We start from the raw sequence: 22,053 nt of genomic DNA on the forward strand, positions 1-22,053 counted from the left end.
GGACGAGTAGTGGTAACCCCGGTTGTGCTGGTGGGGGCGCTGGAGGAACTCTCTGTCTCTCCCAGCGGTCCATGGTAGGCACGACGCGGTCCATTGAGACGCCAAGATGTTGGATCATCGTCGCTTGCTCCTGGACGMGCTCCTCTATCCCCATATCAGGGGCACCTGCTCCTGCTGACTCCATTTAGTAGGTGTGGTATTCTGTAAGGGGTGCGTATCTGGTGTCAGGAAAGTCAGAYGCAGGAGAGCAGAACTTGATAATAGCCGGAGCAGTTTAATAGTAAAGTATGGGCACAATAACCCGACGCGCACCAGTCAAACAAAATGTGCACAAGCACTTACAAAAAACAATACCACACAAAGACATGGGGGGGAACAGAGGGTTAAATACACAACACATAATGAGGGAAATGAGAACCAGRTGTGTGGGAAAACGAGACAAAACAAATGGAAAATGAAAAATGGATCTGCGATGGCTAGAAGACCGGCGACGTCGACCGCCGAACGCCGCCCGAACAAGGAGAGGCATCAACTTCGGCAGAAGTCGTGACAGCCTTCTAGGCAGAGTTGCAAAGAAAAAGCTGTATCTCAGACTGGCCAATAAAAGGAAAAGATTAAGATGGGCAAAAGAACACAGACACTGGAACGAGGAACTCTGCCTAGAAGGCCAGCATCCCGGAGTTGCCACTTCATTGTTGACATTGAGATTGGTGTTTTGCGGGTACTATTTAATGAAGCTGCCAGTTGAGGACTTGTGAGGTGTCTGTTTCTCAAACTAGACACTCGAATGTACTTGTCCTCTTGCTCAGTTGTGCACCGGGACCTCCCACTCCTCTTTCTATTCTGATTAGAGCCAGTTTGCGCTGTTCTGTGAAGGGAGTAGTGCACAGCGTTGTACGAGATCTTCAGCGTCTTGGCAATTTCTCGCATGGAATAGCCTTCATTTCTCAAAACAGGAATTGACTGACGAGTTTCAGAAGAAAGTCCTTTGTTCCTGGCCATTTTGAGCCTGTAATCGAACCCACAAATGCTGATGCTCCAGATACTCAACTAGTCTAAGGAAGGCCAGTTTTATTGCTTCTTTAATCAGGACAACCGTTTTCAGCTGTGCAACATAATTGCAAAATAGTTTTCTAATGATCAATTAGCCTTATAAAGTGAGAAACTTGGATTAGCTAACACAACGTGCCATTGGAACACCGGAGTGATGGTTGCTGATAATGGGCTTCTGAACCCCTATGTAGATATTCCATAAAAAATATGCCGTTTCCAGCTACAATAGTAATTTACAACATTAACAATGTCTACACTGTATTTCTGATCAATTTTATGTTATTTTAATGGACAAAAAAATTGCTTTTCTTTCAAAAACAAGGACATTTCGAAGTGATCCCAAACTTTTGAACGGTAGTGTACACAACTGAAATATTTTATTATTTCATAGTAATTTCCTATTTTGTTTACCCAATGTCTACCCAATGTGGACCTGACAGAGACAATGGAATATTTTAAATGTTTTGGCAATTTCCATTAAAAAGCTMTAAAATAATTTTTATGTCATTATTTCATAATGCATTTAATGTAAAACAAAAAAAGAAAACCGAAATTGTAAAACCTTGATAATTTTTTCCATAATCGAACCGAAACCAAACCTATCATGACTCAGGATATGACCCAGATGCAGACACTGGAGGCAGATAGTACAGTTATCAGATCATTTATTAGAAACACGGGGCAGGCAAAGGGCAGGTCGAGGGCAGGCAGAGGTTCGTGATCAGGTCAGAGTCAGGCAGGCACAGGACGGCAGKCAGGCTCGGGGTAAGGGCAGGCAGATTGGTCTGAACCGGGGGATGATGGGAAGATAGGCGACACCTGGAGGGGGATGGAGACAAGCACAAAGACAGGTGAAACAGATCARGGTGTGACAAAACCGACCTCAAAAATCACTAATTGCTCAGCACTACCGTGATGAAACCAAGACCCGTTTAAATATGAAAAACATGAACCTGAGGAGAGTTTAATGACGAAAGCATTCTAGCTCTCCACAGGCCCTTATAAATAAATGGGTTGTCACGATCGTCGTAATAACACTCGGACCAAAGTGCAGCGTGAAATCGGTTTGACATATTTTATTTGAAGTGAACCGCACAAAAAACTATGAAGAATAAACAACACGTGAAGCTATGGAGTGCTCACAGGCAACTACACATAAACAAGATCCCACAAAACACAGTGGGGAAATGGCTGCCTAAATATGATCCCCAATCAGAGACAACGATTAACAGCTGCCTCTGATTGGGAACCATACCAGGCCAACATAGAAAAAAACAACCTAGATTACCCASCCTAGTCACACCCCGACCTAACCAACATAGAGAATAAAAAGGCTCTCTATGGTCAGGGCGTGACATGGGTAATTCATTTAGCTAGTTTAAGTAAACTAATTATCTCCGAATAGCAGTGTCAAACATCTCCCTCGCTGTTAGTCACATGTTCAGTAATACACAGCACTGTTGTATCTGACATATAAATTGGTCTCATTTAAATATTCAGTCTGCAGCCATGTTTTTTTAACCTCTGATATGTCACACAACAAAAACATTAGTCTCACTAATATTTCTATAGGCCTATGTTTTTATGATCTTATGCACCAGATATCTCTCTGCATATATTGAAAATGTTATAACAACATGGGTTGTGTGTCTTTATAGCTATATCTCCGCGATGCATCGTGCCTAAGAACAGCCCTTAGCCGTGGTATATTGGCCATATACCACAACCCCTCATGCCTTATTGCTTAATTATAGTCACATCTCTATATGTATATGCTATGTGCCTATATACATATATAAATGTGAATGAGTGTACAGTGTGTGTGGGTATCTGTGTAATCTGTAATCCTTGTTTTGGTGTAGCGCCTTCATCTGTGTGAGTGTTGAGCTGCAGCTATATTTAGAGAGAGTGCTACTCTATGTGCTGTGGGGGCATTGCAGTGGACAGGCTTGAACAGTTCAAACACTCTTTCCATCAGACACACAATTCATCTGATAGTTGAATGTGGTTATGCTTAGACTGCACAAAACAAGAAGATCTCAAAGTTGAGTTTAGGAATTCTCTCTGATTCTGAATAGGGTGATGATCAGGGTGTTTTCTCTAGGACAAGAGCGATCTTCAAATGTGTCCTCTTGCCCTGCTGTGATGCGTTCACTCACTAAGCAGTGATGTGTTCCTCTATCTCTGCTGGAGGTGTCAAACAAAGAGCATGTGGCAGAATCAGCCAATGAGGACAAAGCAAAATATAACTCATGTGAATTTAATTGTATTGGAATGGACCCAGAAGGCATTGACATCCTTGATAGCGACATTAGCCAGATATGTGGAGAAATTGCCGGCTGGACAATTGCAAAAAATAATATAAAAAATAATAATCAAGTTACAATTATCTCTCATCTTTCACATTTAGCAGCTATATTGTGTCACTCAAATATAGGATGGGAAATTCCCTACTGCACAACGTAGCCAAATTGCACAGAAGAACACAAGCACATGACCTTTTTGAATCTTCCTCTACAAAACATAACATACCCTGCAGGGCTATAACAGTGCAGTCACAGTATAGTCGCATTGTAGTCAAAGTGTTGTGTCTGCATGGTCTTTCCCTGCCATTAATCTCTCCAACTTTGATGTAATTACTTTCCAGTAAGGGAAGACAGCCAAGAACTAACTTAAAGTGATTTATCTGAAATAGAAAAAGGAATTGGCTTTCAAACCTGCCATATTAGCTCAATAATGTCTTCAGCTGCTTCTGAATTCATAACACATATCCCTGCGCTGACTCTAAATTCCCTTCAAAATCTGACCTATGGCCTTCTTGTTGACTCGGTTACAATGGTTTCATGTAAAGATTGGTGTTGGGAGAACTGATCCCAAATCAGTTTGTGAAATAGATTGTGTATGCACTTTTTCTGGTGCCATTATGAAAATAACTGAGTAGCACCCGCCATTTGTCCTCAGAACAGCCTCAATTCGTCGAAGGATGGACTCTACAAGGTGTTGAAAGTGTTCCACAGGGATGCTGGCCCATATTGACGCCAATGCTTCCCACAGTTGTGTCAAGTTGTCTTGATGTCCTTCGGGTGTTAGACCATTCTTGATACATACGGAAAACTGTTGAGCGTGACAAACCCAGCAGCGTCACAGTTCTTGACACAAACCGGAGTGCCTGGCACCTACTACCATACCCCGTTCAAGGGCACTTAAATATTTTGTCTTGCCCATTCACCCTTTGAATGGCACACATACGCAATCCATGTCTCAATTGTCTCAATGTTTAAAAATAATTATTTAACCTTTCTCCTCCCCTTCATCTACACTGATTGGAGTGGATTTAACAGGTGACATCAATAAGTGATCCTAAGTTTCACCTGGATTCACCTGGTCAGTCTATGGCATGGAAAGAGCAGGTGTCCTTAATGTTTTCTATACTCAGTTTAATTATGTTTCTACTGTATACATCGTTAAGCCTACCCATAGGCAAACCTGATACACTAGAGGGCTAGAGGCAGAGGTGAATGGCTCCTCCTACTGGCTGCATCCATACATATTTATCTCCAGCACAGACATCTGAATGGATACCTCCCCCAGGACTCCAGCTGATGGAATATTGAAAAGGGATTCCTGAAATAAGGCAGGAGAAAAAGCCTGGAGTGTTCTGTCCTACGAGACCGCAGGGCTGGGTGGGGCATCAAGATTTAGGATTGTGTGTGTGTGTGTGYGTGTGYGTGTGTGTGTGTATTTATACAGCAATCAGAAGACAGATCACTGAACACCCTCTATTCTTAGTCCTGAATTGCGCATAGCACCACCAATGAGCCATTTGTAATATATGTTTTGAATACAATCTAGAGGGTTTGTGGGGCGTGACTACTTTGAATTCAAATGGTGTCTCATTAAATGCATTGAGTTCTGTTATGAATGAAGGTATTTATGTGAAGGGTTTTATTCTTTGTACATTTTCAAAACCATGCAATGTCGTGCTTGTTTGTGCATGCTACAGCTCCTATTACCATTTGAATCAGCCATACATGACAGTAACCCTGGGGTTCCATCCATTCACTACATAAGATCACCAAAAATACAAAAGATTTCTGCCTCATGAAAATTCATATTAGTTCTCACATTAAGACAATAAAGCATATATGGCTGACAAATGACAATACTACCAGATTTGGGGTATACTTTATAGTAGRCGCTTAACTTGCTAAAAATTCACATTTCAAAAACAAGACTCTAGCCACAGAACAATTTATTTGGGCAGTGTATATTCACCGATGTCAAAATGTGCCCATGTTTTGGTGTAGTTCACTAAAGTGTGTGAAATGATAAGAATGACCCCAACTCTGTCCCGCTCTGCATGCGCTTGCCACTTGCCACTGTCAAAGTGGTATTCCTTCGATTGTGAATCAATGCACCCGATGCTGCTTCAGCTCTCTGACAGACAGTGGTCCTGGCTGTCTCAATTCTCTGTCTTATGTCCTCCTCTTCCCCTCCCTCTTTGCTTGCGTACGTTGGCCCCCAGGTCGTAATATTTTTCAAGGTATGTATGTAAGTCATTTCCTCATGTATGAACTCCCACGCCACCCGCTAAACGTCTAATAGCTTAATTGGACAGTCAGTCGGCTTTACTGAAAGTAGCTTTATCCGCCTCGTCAACTCCCAAGGTCTTACGGAGGCTTCCCCCCTGCTGCCACTGCCACTGCTCTCACCCCTGGTAGTAACTGTCTCAGGAGAAACTATATACATATGATACATATTTCATCTGCCATTGCAAATCCATTGGCTGAGTTGCAATGCAGAGAGGGAATATATTTCATTGAGTGCACAAACAATTAATTATCATCCATTACTCCTCCACTGCAGTTTCACTAAGAATGCTTAGACCTACTCTTGGACCGGTGTCAAACAGAAAAGCTTTAGCCTATTTACTTTTCTTCTGGCTGAGCGAGCGCTGGCGGTATGGTAGATGAAGGGGTAGACTAGACTGCATGTGATGATTTTAGAAATGGGGCAGGACAGTGTGCCAGCACTGCAGTGCAATACGCACCTCTCTATTACTTGCCACAACCCAAGCATTCCCCTTACTCCCAAACATTACGATTCCCAACACCTGCTGCCCTTGCTCTTCACTCTCCGCTCCGCAGCCGCCACCGCTCAAATGTCAGACAAGCAAGCATACATGGCAAGCCTGTGTCTATGAGTGAGCAAAATCAGAGATGGCTATGGCATGCCATAGGGTACATTCACAACAACGTATATGATTGTATAAAATCTAACTGAAATGAATGGCGATTCGTCTCCTCCTTATGGCCCTCAAGACCCAAACTAAGACCACACCTTATGACACCCAGAGGAAAATACAACCTATATAGATCCAAACCAAACCAGTTGTTATTTTAGTCCCACTTGGCTCTGACATTAGAGAAGTAAGGCAGCGAGTGTTGGACTTGCGTGTTATTTCACTCATACATGGCCATACAACTGACAAGATGGTATTCAAAGATGCATCTTGAGAACATGAGTTGAAAATCTACAAAGACCATGGTGTCATCATAGACCATCAGCCCCGACCCAGACCTCTGGCACTGGCCCAGACCAAGACTGTTTTTAAATGGTCTAGACTAGTCTTGAGATGAGGAACCCAAGATCAACTCTCTATCTCCCCTGATTTGTCTTAAAAGCTGGAATGTATATTGCATCATCATCCAGATCTTTCTGTCTTGATCTGAAAAGTGTATTTGTCGTCATGACAAACATGCTCTTGCTTTTTCTCATCTTTTCTCTTTAACTAACAGTGTTTAGAAGTTTGTCCTGTGTACCAAAGGGAAGGCTAAGTACTGCATAGTTTCCTTGGTACATTATGACAGTTCACAGGCAGTCTGAAAGCCATGCTCTTGGCAGCAAACAAGCTGATGAGATTCAGTGCCCTGAGAATCTCTTCATCTTTTCACTCTGTAACCTTTTCACTCAGGGAATTGTGCAAACAGAGCTATGTAAGAGAATGCCAATGTGGTAAATCCGTGCAATAATCTGACATAAGAATGTAGAAACTTCTCAACAAGAATTGTGTTTAGATAAGTTACCACAACTGAGAAAGAAGTGTTCTTTTGTTCTTTTGCTTTTATATTTTGTGTTTTGAATTTGTCTTTGGTTTCATTGTATTTTGTATGTCATTCATTCATTCATTCATAGTCTTGTAACGATAAATAGATCCAAACAAATAAACTAGCTAGCTAGCTAGCTGTATCTGCTGTCTTTTGCTGCTCTCTTGCATTGTCTGTTTCAGGGCTGGTTTATATCTATATTTGACTATCTTGTGATGTTGGACAAACATTGATGTTGCCTATGAGTTGAATTATGTTGAATTTGCAGAGAAACTAAACATGATCAATGTTCTACCCATAGAAATTATGTGACATATCTACAGTATACTGTTGCATTGCTACAAAGTTGAATGGTTCGTTATATACCCTCACACCATAGTGTGAACTACCAGAATTTAACTGGATGTTTCTTAATGATTTTTGATGACTTCCAAGAGGCCATCATGGGTGTGTAACCTAAGTTCCATGATGATGCTACTAAATGTAAAATGAGTTTTCCTGGAAAATGGAAAGGAAATGCTGCGTCACCGCTCAGCTACTAGAGTAATATCTCCCCTTCAACTTATCTCCCTTTCTCTCTCTCTCTCTCTCTCTCTCTCTCTCTCTCTCTCTCTCTCTCTCCTCTCTCTCTCTCTCTCTCTCTCTCTCTCCTCTCTTCCCTCTCTCTTTCTCTCTCTCTCTCTCTCTCTCTCTCTCTCTCTCTCTCTCTTCTCTCTCTCTCTCTCTCTCTCTCTCTCTCTCTCTCTCTCTCTCTCTCTCTCTCTCTCTCTCTTCTCTCTCTCTCTCTCTCTCTCTCCTCTCTCTCTCTCTCTCTTTCTCTCTCTCTTTCTCTTCGCTCTCTCTCTCTCTCTCTCTCTCTCTCTCTCTCTCTCTCTCTCTCTCCTCTCTCTCTCTCTCTCTCTCCTGCAGACGATGCAAGCAGCACGATGCCCGACAGATGACCTATCGTTGACAAACTGTGCTGTGGTGAGCGAGAAAGATCTGCAGTCTGGACAGTGAGTAATCATCCTATACAGTATAACCCTCTGTAGTCTGGAAAATCACACTACATCAGGGTTCCCCAACTGGCAGTTTTCTGAGCTTTTTTAAATATATTTTTTCACTGTTGGACATAAAATACTGTAAAAACACCTGGAAATTAGGAAATCTGCTCCTAAGTATTCCAACACATAATAGAGAGACGTGAATGCATACAAAAATGTAAGCCACGTTTGAAATTATATTTTAGTCAAACATACAAATTGTTATGTTCCGGCCCCCCAACGATCCGCTCAAGAAAAAAATCAGACCACGGCTGAATCTAGTTGATGATCCCTGTCATATAATTAGTGCACAGTTTTTGCTGTGAAGTAATGTCGTTTTCTGATTTCATACTACAAACTATACTCTAATAATCATTCTAAAAAATCATTAGCAGATTAGCTGTTATGTGAAAAAAAGCAGTTGTAAATATGATATTCTATTGAGGTCATTTTGTTGCCTGTATATATGGAACAGATGTCCATGAGTCTCTCTAACCCTCTCTCTACAGACATGTGACTGTGAAGACTACGCCAACTCACAAGTTTGTGTTCACCACAAAAACCCACCATGCCATAGTCCCTGGCACTATCGCTTTCAGTCTCCCACAGGTAAAAAAACAAACACTGTATATTATACTGAATTGTCAATGTATTGTACAGTAGACCCATATATCTATTTCTAATCTTAATGAATTTCTCCAAATGTTCTCACTAAAATTCTAATATTTTAAGCTTACATGCCCCTCTTCTCTCTGTGCTGTGGCTCCCTGCAATTATTGGCTTACTTATCTCTCTTCTTTCTTTCTGTCTCAGAGGAAATGGGCCGGTCTGTCCATTGGACAGGAGGTGGAAGGTAATTCACTCCATTTCATTAATGAATCTGAGGAAAAGAAAACTATGACCATAGCGCAAAGATATTGCCTCATTTGCACTGCACCCTGCACAGTCCCTAATATACTGTACTTTCACATCTTGACCACAGCCCATAGCTCACCTTAACATACAGTACCTATTTAAGTTTTGGCAGTACAGTATTTCTGAGAGTAGCAATTATACGGTACTAGAAACATATCTGACATGAGTCCTCTCCCCTCATAGTGGCCAACTACAACTTTGACAAGTCCCAGCAGTGCATCGGTGCCATGACTATAGAGATTGACTTCCTCCAGAAGAAGAGCACGGACACCAGCCCCTACGACTCAGACAAGATGGCCAGCGAGTTCATCCAGCAGTTCAACAACCAGGGCTTCTCTGTCACCCAGCAGGTCAGTCAGAACAACAAACACTACAGCCGGTCACAACTCTTCACACATTTCCTGCACACTTCCCTTCCCTGGAGTTACAAGGAAAAAGACTGATGGCTTACATCAATCAAATGATTTTAGATGTGGGTAGGAGTGTACACTTGGGAGAATTGGAATGCAACCTTCCTCTCTCCTCTCATCCTCTCTCTTCTCATCCTCCTACTCGTCCCTTCCTCCCTACAGATGGTGTTTAGTTTCTGCGACAAGCTCTTTGGGCTGGTGATCAAAGAGCTTGAGGCCATGGACGCCAGCATCCTCAAGGGGGAGCCAGCATCAGGCAAGAAGCAGAAGGTACCCAGAGTTATTAACATTGACCTACTGCTGTAACAACTCAACCCTTCATGATATGGGCCCCTGTCGGAATTACCTCCCTTCCTTTAAGTAATTAATGATTAGAAATGACTGGACAGGTGAACACCAAGTGGGGGCGCCCATGCTTTCATCTGCCTCTTCATTTCGAATGTGGTCTCCATTTGACAAGAGAACATGCTGCTAGAGTGCTGGTCGAAGTCCAAAGGGAACTCTGCAGATTTGTACGAGTTTATTTGGAACAGTTATTTGTAATAACCAGTAGTTGGTAATAATTACAATAATTCCTGTTTCCCTTAGATTGACATTGGCCTGCTGGTGGGGAACAGCCAGGTGGTTTTCGAGAAAGCAGAGAGCTCCTCCCTCACATTAGTTGGTAAGTTGCAGAGGAATCCATAGATTATGTAGGAGCTACAGTACAAGTCAAATGTTTGGATACACCTACTCATTCAAGGCTTTTTCATAATTTTTTTACTATTTCTACATTAGTAGAATAATAGTGAAGACATCAAAACTATGAAATAATACATATGGAATCATGTCGTAACCAAAAAAGTGCTAAACAAATCAAAATATATTTTATATTTGAGATTCTTCAACGTAGCCACCCAAATTTGAGTCCAAATTTGAGATTTTTGGTTCCCACCGTTGTGTCTTTGTGAGATGCAGAGTAGGTGAACGGATGATCTCCGCATGTGTGGTTCCCACCGTGAAGCACGGAGGAGGAGGTGTGGTGTGGGGGTACTTTGCTGGTGACACTGTCAGGGATTTATTTAGAATTCAAGGCACACTTAACCAGCATGGCTAACACAGCATTCTGCAGCGATACGCAATCCCATCTGGTTTGTGTTTAGAGGGACAATAATTTGTTTTTCAACAGGACAATGACCCAACACACCTCCAGGCTGTGTAAGGGCTATTTGACCAAGAAGGAGAGTGATGGAGTGCTGCATCAGATGACCTGGCCCCCACAATCACCCGACCTCAACCCAATTGAGATGGTATGGGATGAGTTGGACAGCAGAGTGAAGTAAAAATCCAACAAGTGCTCAGCATATGTGGGAACTCCTTCAAGACTGTTGGAAAAGCATTCCAGGTGAAGCTGGTTGAGAGAATGTCAAGAGTGTGCAAAGCTGTCTTCAAGGCAAAAGGTGGCTACTTTGAAGAATCTAAAATATTAAATATATTCTTTAACACTTTTTTGCTTACTACATGATTCCATGTGTTATTAGATTTGATGTCTTCACTATTATTCTACAATGTAGAACATAGTAAAACTAAAGAAAAACTCTTGAATGAGTAGGTGTGTCTAAACTTTTGACTGGTACTGTATATCTAACTATTACACAAGATGGCACCACAACAGGCACATCTTTTTGCACCGTTCAAATTCAAACAAACAGTGCACTCGGAAAGTATTCAGACCCCTTCCCCTTTTCCACATTTTGTTACTTTACAGCCTTATTCTAAAATTGATTAAATAATGTTTTCCCTCGGCAATCCACAAAAAAATACCCCATAATGACACAACAAAAACAGTTTTTTAGAAAATGTTCACATTTATTAAAAATAAAAAACAGAAATACCTTATTTACACGAGTATTCAGACCCTTTGCTATGAGACTTGAAATTGAACTCAGGTGCATCCTGTTTCCATTGATTATCCTTGAGATGTTTCTACAACTCGATTGGAGTCCACCTGTGGTAAATTCAATTGATTGGACATGATTTGGAAAGGCACAAACCTGTCTATATAAGGTCTGACAGTTGACAGTGCATGTCAGAGCAAAATCCAAGCCATGAGGTCGAAGGAATTGTCCGTAAAGCTCAGAGACTGGATTGTGTCGAGGCACAGATCTGGAGAAGGGTGCAAAAACATTTCTGCAGCATTGAAGGTCCCCAAGAGCAAAGTGGCCTCTGTCATTCTTAAATGGAAGAAGTTTGAAACCACCAAGACTCTTCCTAGAGCTGGCCTCCCAGCCAAACTGAGCTATCGGGGGAGAAAGACCTTGGTCAGGAAGGTGACCAAGAACCTGATGGTCACTCTGACAGAGCTCCAGAGTTGCTCTGTGGAGATGGGAGTACATTCCAGAAGGACAACTATCTCTGCAGCACTCCACCAATAAGGCCTTTATGGTAGAGTGGCCAGACGGTAGAGTGGCCACTCCTCAGTAAAAGGAACATGACAGCCGGCTTGGAGTTTGCCAAAAGGCACCCAAAGGACTCTCAGGCCATGAGAAACAAGATTCTCTGGTCTGATGAAGCCAAGATTGAACTCTTTGGCTTGAATGCCAAGCATCACATCTGGAGGAAACCTGGCACCATCCCTACAGTGAAGCGTGGTGTTGGCAGTATCATGCTGTGGGGATGTTTTTCAGCGGCAGGGACTGGGAGACTAATAAGGATCGAGGGAAAGGTTAACGGAGCAAAATACAGAAATCCTTGATGAAAACCTGCTTGATGAAAGAGTGCTCAGGGCCTCAGACTGGGGAGAAGGTTCACCTTCCAACAGGACAACGACCCAAATCACACAGGCAAGAAAATGCAGGAGTGGCTTCGGGTCAAGTCTTTGTGTAGCCCAGCCAGAGCCCGGACTTGAACCCATCAAACATCTCTGGAGAGACCTGAAAATAGCTGTGCAGCGACGCTCCCCATCAAACCTGACAGAGCTTGAGAGAATCTGCAGAGAAGAATGGGAGAAACTCCCCAAATACAGATGTGCCAAGCTTGCAGCGTCATACCCAAGAACACTCGAGGCTGTAATCGCTGCCAAAGGTGCTTCAACAAAGTACTGAGTAAATGGTCTGAAAATGTTATATTTCAGTTTCTTTGTCATTATGGTGTATTGTGTGTAGATTGATGAGGGAAAAAGCGATTTAATCAATTTTAGAATAAGGCTGTAATAAAATGTGGGGTCTGAATACTTACTGAATGCACTGATAACACTCTGTGTCCATGGGATAGCCATGTCCATGGGAGAGCCATCTTCTGCATCATTAACTACCTTGAACTACATTGGACTATGCGCAAACTGGAAAAAGCTTATCCATTTATTGTAGTTGGGGACTTTAATAAAGGAAATCTGAGGAAACGCTACTGAAATTCGAGCAACACATTTGTGCTACACGCACAACACGGACCCTGGATCATTGCTACTCTCCCTTTCGGGATGGCTCAAGGCCCTCCCCCGCCCTCCCTTCGGCAAATCAGATCACGCCTCCATTCTGCTCCTCCCCACCTATAGGCAGGAACTTGAACAGGAAGCTCCCGTGGAAAGGACTGTTCAACGTTGGTCTGACGAATCGGAATCTATGCTTCAAGATTGTTTTGATCACGCAGACTATGAAATGTTCTGGGTTGCCTCTGAGAATACTGTAGTATCAACGTATACACTGACGGGGTTCAACAGGAAGTGCATGGATGATGGTCTTCCCACTGTGACAATTAGAACTTATCCCAAAACTGTGGATAGATGGAAGTATTTGTGCAAAATTGAAAGCGCGAATCACCGCATTTAACCATGGCAAGATGACTTGGAACATGGACGTGTACAAACAGACCAACTACTACCTCCGTAAAGCAATCAAAGAGGCAAAACGATAGTACAGGTACAAAGTGGCGTCGCAATTCAACGGCTCAGACACGAGACAAATGTGTCAGGGACTCCAGACAATCACAGATTATGAAGGGAAAGCCATCCAGCTCGCGGACACCGAAACCTGACTCCCGGATGAGATAAACATCTTCGCCCATTTAGAGGAAAACAACATTGAGCTGCCGACGCGGGCTCCTCTGTACCCAAGAAAGCGAATGTAACCGAACTAAATGACTTTGAGAGGCTAGTTAAGGACCATATCACCGCCATCTTACCCAACACTCTAGAATCACTATAATTCTCATATCGTCGCAACAGATCCACGGACAACACAATCGCCATTGCACTGCACACTGCCCTATCCCACCTGGACAAGAGAAATACATATGTAAGAATGTTGTTCATCAACTACAACTCAGCCTTCAACACCATAGTGCCCTCCAAGCTCATCACTAAGCTCAGGACCCTGGTTCTCCCTGTGCAACTGCGTCCTGGACGTCCTGAAGGGGTTGACCCCAAGTGGTGAAGGTAGGCAACAACACCTCTGCCACGCTGATCCTCAACTCAGGGTCCCCACAGGCGTGCATGCTCAGCCCCTCCTGTACTCATTGTTCATCCATTACTGCCTGGCCACGCACGTTTTCAACTCATCAAGTTAAATGATGACACAACATTGGTAGGCCTGATTACCAACAACGATGAGACAGCCTACAGGGAGAAGGTGAGCGCCCTCAACATCAAGAAAACGAAGGAGCTGATTGTGGATTACAGAAGACAGCAGAGAGAGCATGGCCCCATCCACACCGACAGGGTCGCAGTGGATAGGGTAAAAAGCTTTAAGTTTCTCACCGTGCTCATCACTGAAACCTGAATAGGTACATTCACACAGACATCGTGGTGATGAAGGTGCAACAGTGTCTCTTCAACCTCAGGATGCTGAAGAAATTAAGCTTTGCCCTTACAATTTTCTGTAGATGCACCATTGAGAGCATTCCTGTCAGGCAATATCACCGTCTAGAAGGGCAATTGCACTGTCCAGAGGGTGGTGGAATCTCCAGAGGGTGGTGTGGTCCGCCCAACGCATCGCCCCGGGGCACACTGCCTGCACACTGCCTCCAGGACATCTACAGCACCCGGTGTCACAGGAAGGCCAGCCACCCTAGCCACGGCCTGTTCACCCCGCTACCATCTAGAAGGCGGAGACAGTACAGGTGCATCAAATCTTGGACCGAGAGACTGAGAAACAGCTCCTATCTCTAGGCCATCAGACTGTTTAACAGTCACCAATAGCCTTAGTCACTGTTCTAGTCAACTACCACCCGGTATTCTACTCTGCACCTTAGAGACTGCTGCCCTATATACTGTATGTAGATAGTCATTGGACACTGGTCACTTTAATAATGTTTACATACTGTTTTACCCACTTTATATGTATATACTGTGTTGTAGTCATGTCTCATCCTATATAACTACTGCTGTACACACTCTTTCTTTTCAGATATATACACTACCTTTCAAAAGTTTGGGGTCACTTCGAAATGTCCTTGTTTTTGAAATAAAAGCACATTTTTTGTCCATTGAAATAACATCAAATTGATCAGAAATACAGTGTAGACATTATTAATGTTGTAATTAACTATTGTAGCTGGAAACGGGTGAATTCTATATAAGCGTAGAGGCCCATTATCAGCAACCATCACTCCTGTGTTCCAATGGCACATTGTGTTAGCTAATCCAAGTTTATCATTTTAAAAGGCTAATTGATCATTAGAAAACCCTTTTGCAATTATGTTAGCAAGGCTGAAAACTGTTGTTCTGATGAAAGAAGCAATAAAAATTGGCCTTCTATAGACTAATTGAGTATCTGGAGCATCAGCATTTGTGGGTTCGATTACAGGCTCAAAATGGCCAGTCTGAGATATGACTTTTTCTTTGCAACTCTGCCTCGAAGGCCAGCATCCCGGAGTTGCCTCTTCACTGTTGCTGTTGAGACTGGTGTTTTGCGGGTACTATTTCATGAAGCTGCCAGTTGAGGACTTGTGAGGCGTCTGTTTCTCTGCTCCAGATACTCAACTAGTCTAAAGAAGGCCAGTTTTATTGCTTCTTTAATCAGGACAACAGTTTTCAGCTGTGCTAACAATTGCAAAAGGGTTTTCTAATGATCAATTAGCCTTTTAAAATTATAAACATGGATTAGCTAATGTAGATATTCCATAAAAAATCAGCCGTTTCCAGCTACAATAGCCATTTACAACATTAACAATGTCTACACTGTATTTATGATCAATTTTTTTTACTGGACAAAAAAAAAAAAAAACTTTCAAAAACAAGGATATTTCTAAGTGACCCCAAATATATTCCGGTCTCTGACATTGCTCGTTCTGATATTTCTTAATTTCTTTATTTTTCTGGATAATGTGTGTTGTTGATTTATTTTTTAAATTGTCATTGCTAGGTATTACTGCACTGTTGGAGCTATAAGCCACAAGCATTTACCTGCACCTGTTATAACGTCTTCAAATCTGTCTACGCAAGCAATGAACTTTGATTAGATTTTTTATTTGATTTGTCAAAATATACTTTGAGACCAAATTGACCAAGATTGATCAAATCCTGCAACCATTGGAAAATAACCATTCTTTATCCATTGTTACAGTTTTCATTGTAATATCTATTTGGGTAAGTTTTTAATGCATTTTAAATAACGTTGTATTTGATTCCTCTCTGCCCACTAGGCAAGGCCAAGACCAAAGAGCAGCGTCAGTCCATCATCAACCCGGACTGGAACTTTGAGCGCATGGGCATTGGTGGTCTGGACAAGGAGTTCTCTGACATCTTCCGCCGAGCCTTCGCCTCTCGTGTCTTCCCTCCTGACATCGTGGAACAGATGGGTAAGGCTCCCCACTCCGTAGTCTTAGTTAGATCATGCAGTACTACCTACAGTGCGGGCACAAAAAAAGTTAAGGTTGAGCCGCGGTATTGGCAGAACATATGTATGTGCAACATGGCGTCTCTCAGTGCCTCCTAGTGATAATTTGTCACAAACTAAATTGTCTGTGTACACAACTGGAGCATGCTGTGCTTTCAAAGATTCAGAGATTGTCTATCGACCAACGTTTCTCAGTCATTGTTCCATTGCGCCCAAGGTTGTAAGCACGTGAAGGGAATCCTTCTCTTCGGGCCTCCTGGTTGTGGTAAGACTCTGATGGCCAGGCAGATTGGCAAGATGCTCAACTCCCGCGAACCCAAGATCGTCAACGGCCCTGAGATCCTCAACAAGTTTGTGGGAGAGTCTGAGGCCAACATCCGCAAGCTCTTCGCAGACGCAGAAGAGGAGCAGAAGAGGGTGAGTGGCCAGCCGCCATCTTTTTTTTGATGACCACAAGTTATTAATCTAACTAAAATATCCATCCACAGCCCCCTGAGTGGCGCAGCTTTCTAAGGCACAGCATTGCAGTGTTTGAGGCGTCACTACAGACCGGGGTTCGATAGCCGGCTATGGCCCGGAAGACCCATGAGGGCGACACACAATTGACCCAGTGTCGTCTGGGTTAGGGGAGGGTTTGGCCGGTCAGGAAGGCCTTGTCCCATCGCGCTCTAGCGACTCCTTGTCCATCCACAATGAGAAAATCACAAACAAATGTTATACGTCCATGCATGACTGACTGTCTCTCTCTCTCTTTCTCTTCATCCACTCTGCCTACTCTCCCCTCTCTTCTCTCGTCCTAGCTGGGTGCTAACAGTGGTCTGCACATAATCATCTTTGATGAGCTGGATGCCATCTGTAAGCAGAGAGGTACTGGGCAGGGCAGTACAGGAGTCCACGACACGGTGGTCAACCAGCTGCTGTCCAAGATAGACGGAGTAGAGCAGCTCAACAACATCCTGGTCATAGGTAGATAGTAGTACACTCTTCTATAACATACTGGTCATAGATAGTTAGTGGTACGCTGTCCTATAAATCAAATCAAAATCAAATTTTATTAGTCACGTGCCAAATAAAACACGTGTCGACCTTACAGTGAAATGCTTACTTACGAGCCCCTAACCAACAATGCAGTTTATAAAAAAAATGGATAAGAAATAAAAGTAACAAGTAATTAAAGAGCAGCAGTAAAATAACAATAGCGAGACTATATACAGGGGGTGTACCGGTACAGAGTCAATGTGCGGGGGTACCGGTTAGTTGAGGTAAAATGTACATGTAGGTAGAGTTATTAAAGTGACTATTCATAGATGATAACAACAGAGAGTAGCAGCAGTATAAAAGGGGGGGGGGGCAATGCAAATAGTCTGGGTGGCCATTTGATTAGATGTTCAGGAGTCTTATGGCTTGGGGGTAGAAGCTGTTTAGAAGCCTCATGGATTAAAAATAATTGGTGCTTCGGTACCGCTTGCCATGTGGTAGCAGAGAGAACAGTCTATGACTAGGGTGGCTGGAGTCTTTGACAATTTTTAGGGCCTTCCTCTGACATCGCCTGGTATAGAGGTCCTGGATGGCAGGAAGCTTGGCCCCAGTGATGTACTGGGCCGTACGCACTACCCTCTGTAGTGCCTTGCGGTCACAGGCCGAGCAGTTGCCATACCAGGTAGTGATGCAACCAGTCAGCATGCTCTCGATGGTGCAGCTGTAGAACCTTTTGTGGATCTGAGGACCCATGCCAAATCTTTTCAGTCTCCTGAGGGAGAATAGATTTTGTCCGTGCCCTCTTCACGACTGTCTTGGTGTGCTTGGTGATGTGGACACCAAGGAACATGAAGTTCTCAACCTGCTCCACTACAGCCATGCAGTCATGAGTGAACAGGGAGTACAGGAGGGGACTGAGCACGCACCCCCGAGGGGCCCCTGTGTTGAGGATCAGTGTGGCAGATGTGTTGTTACCTACCCTTACCACCTGGGTGGCTGCCCGCCAGGAAGTCCAGGATCCAGTTGCAGAGGGAGGAGTTTTTTCCCAGGGTCCTTAGCTTATTGATGAGCTTTGAGGGCACTATGGTGTATAACATACTGGTCATCGTAACACACATACTGATCATAGTACACTGTCCTATAATAGAATACCTGTTATAGTTGTTGAACTTTGCTGAACATCTAGATGTAATTTGAGGTATAGATACCAATCTCACCTTAAGCCTCACATAGCACCAGAAATGAATACATGACTCTGGTTTAACTAGTAACTCGATCTTTATATTTATATCCACCTTACTCTATTTCTTTTCCCCACAGGGATGACCAACAGGCCTGACCTGATAGATGATGCTCTGATGAGGCCTGGCAGATTTGAGGTCAAGATGGAGATCGGTAATTATTTTTAATTGAACTTTTATTCAACTAGGCAAGTCAGTTTAGAACAAATTCTTATTTACAATGATGGCATACCCCGACCAATCCCAGACGACGCTGGGCCAATTGTTCGCCACCCTATGGGACTCCCAATCACGGCCGGATGTGATGCAGCCAGGAATCGAACCAGGTACTGCAGTGATGCCTCTTGCACTGAGATGCAGTGTCTTAGACCACTCGGGCACCACTCGGGTGTGCCTTCTCCTTTATCCTGGGTTGTTCCTTTTCGTATGTTCCACCACCCTTTTTTGTATTATTGTTGTGACCTCTCTCCCTCCCTGAATGCATTTTTACCACTTTCATTCTTCCTTCCCTCCCTCCCTCTCAGGTCTTCCGGATGAGAAGGGGCGTGTTCAGATTCTCAACATTCACACTAATAAGATGCGTGACTTCGGCCTGCTGGCTCCTGATGTGGACGTGAAGGAGCTGGCTGCCGGGACCAAGAACTACAGTGGTGCTGAACTGGAGGGACTCGTCAGAGCTGCTCAATCAACAGCCATGAACCGCCACATTAAGGTTAGAGTCCAACCAATCAACAAACATGAACATCCATGATACGCTTAGACCAGTGGTTCCCAAACTTTTTATAGTCCTGTACCCCTTCAAACATTCAACCTCCAGCTGTGTATCCCCTCTAGCACCAGGGCCAGCRCACTATCAAATGTTGTTTTTTGCCTTCATTCTAAGCCTGCTACACACACACTATACATTTATTAAACATAAGAATGAGTGAGTTTTTGTCACAACCCGGCTCGTGGGAAGTGACAAAGAGCTCTTATAGGACCAGGGCACAAATAATAATATAATAATAATCAATAATTTTGCTCTTTTATTTAACCATTTTACATCTTATTTGTTCATCGAAAATTAGGAATAAGTCACCACAGGTTAATGAGAAGGGTGTGCTTAAAAGAATGCACATAACTGCAATGTTGGGTTGTATTGGAAACACTCAGTCTTAAATAATTTTCCACACTGTCACGCCCTGACCTTAGAGATCCTTTTAATTCTCTATTTGGTTAGGTCAGGGTGTGACTAGGGTGGGCAATCTATGTTTTCTATTTCTTTGTTGGCCGGGTATGGTTCCCAATCAGAGGCAGCTGTCTATCGTTGTCTCTGATTGGGGATCATACTTAGGCAGCTTTTTCCACCTGTAGTTTGTGGGATCTTGTTTTTGGTTCTGTGCTGTTTAGCCCTACTAGACGTGACGTTTCGTTTTGTATTTGTTKTTTTTTTGGTGTTCATTTAATAAATGTAAATGTACGCCTACCATGCTGCACCTTGGTCTGATCCTTCCATCAACGATCGTAACACACACGCTGTCACGATCGTCTTCAAGGAAATGACCGGACCAAGGTGCAACGTGGTAAGGGTACATTCTTTTATTTTAAATGTCGCCAACAATAAACAACAAAAAGAACGTGAAGCTCTGTAAGGCTATACATGCCACTAACAAAGACAACAACCCACAAATGACAAAAGGAAAAAAGGCTGCCTAAGTCTGATTCCCAATCAGAGACAACGATAGACAGCTGTCCCTGATTGAGAATCATACCCGGCCAAAAACAAAGAACCAGAAAGCATAGACTTTCCCACCCGAGTCACACCCTGACCAAACAAACATAGAGAATAAAAGGATCTCTACGGTCAGGGCGTGACACACACAGTCTGGGCCTGTATTTAGTTTTCATGCTAGTGAGGGCCGAGAATCTACTCTCACATAGGTACGTGATTGCAAAGGGCATCAGTGTCTTAACAGCGCGATTTTCCAAGGCATGACACTCTGAGCACAGCCCAATCCAGAAATCTGGCAGTAGCTTCTGATTAAATTAAATTTTCACAGAACCGCTTGTTGCAATTTCGATGAGGCTCTCTTGTTCGGTAAGTGGACTGGAGGCAGGGCATGAAACGGATAATGAATCCAGTTGTTTGTGTCATCCGTTTCGGGAAAGTACCTGCGTAATTGCACACCCAACTCAATCAGGTGCTTCGCTATATCACATTTGACATTGTCCATAAGCTTGAGTTCATTTGCACACAAAAATCATACAATGATGGAAAGACCTGTGTGCTGTCCTTGTTAATGAAGACAGAGAAGAGCTCCAACTTCTTAATCACAGCCTCAATTTTGTCCAACACATTGAATATAGTTGCAGAGAGTCCCTGTAATCCTAGATTCAGATCATTCAGGAGAGAAAAAACATCACTCAGATAGGCCAGTCGTATGAGAATCTCGTCATCATGCAAGCAGTCAGATAAGTGAAAATTATGGTCAGTAAAGAAAACTTTAAGCTTGTCTTTCAATTAAAAAAAACATGTCAAAACTTTTTCCCTTGATAACCAGCGCACTTCTGTATGTTGTAAAAGCGTTACATGGTTGCTGCCCATATCATTGCTTTGTCCAGAAAATACACAAGAGTTCAGGGGCCTTGCTTTAATAAAGTTAACCATTTTCACTGTAGTGTCCAAAACGTTTTTCAAGCTGTCAGGCATTCCCTTGGCAGCAAGAGACTCTCGGTGGATGCTGCAGTGTACCCAAATGGCATCGGGAGCAACTGCTTGCACACTCGTTACCACTCCACTATGTCTCYCATATACCAGGAGCTGTGCCAGGCCCGCCAAGTCTGTTGACTCATCCAGCTGTAACGCATAGAATTCACTGGCTTGTATGCGAAGCAGTAATTGTTTCAAAACATCTCCTGCCATGTCACTGATGCATCGTGAAACAGTGTTGTTTGATGAAGGCATTGTCTGTATAGCTTTTGGCCTTTTCCCCCAGCATTGGACCAGCCATATCCGCGGCAGCAGGAAGAATTAGGTCCTCCACAATAGCATATGGCTTGCCTGTCCTAGCCACTCAGTAGCTCACCATATAAGACGCTTCTTGCCCCTTCTTATTAATGGTATCTGTTGCTTTTATACATGTCTTACTTCTAGAAATTCATCTTAATTCTCGCTCAAAAAACTCCTGTGGCTTATTTTTCAAATTGGCATGTTTTGTTTCTAAATGTCTGCCCAAGAGTGAAGGTTTCATCGAGTTGTGAGATAGTACTTTTGCACATATAACACACTGTGGCTGAGGAAAGGCACTACTCCCAATATAAGTCAACCCCAAATCAATGTAGTTCATATTTACGCCTCTTAGATGGTCCAACGTCCCTGTCTGTTGTTCGGTGCTTTCCCGGGTAAGGGGGCAGTAACTCTTCGGCTGTATCAGATTCACAACTGTCAGTGTCCATGCTAGCTGGGCTAACAACAATGTAGAATTACTGATGCTAGCATTGGATGTGCTCGTGGAAGCAGAACAACTTGTGTCGTC

General features: G+C 43.3%; 1 pseudogene; it reads left to right on the forward strand.

Annotated features, from left to right (window-relative positions):
* The window catches only part of LOC111971501 (vesicle-fusing ATPase-like), a 42,949-nt pseudogene that overhangs the window by 10,864 nt on the left and 10,032 nt on the right, over positions 1-22,053 (forward strand).

Source organism: Salvelinus sp. IW2-2015, linkage group LG13, assembly GCF_002910315.2.
Source record: "Salvelinus sp. IW2-2015 linkage group LG13, ASM291031v2, whole genome shotgun sequence".
In the NCBI taxonomy this organism is placed as follows: Eukaryota; Metazoa; Chordata; class Actinopteri; order Salmoniformes; family Salmonidae; genus Salvelinus; species Salvelinus sp. IW2-2015.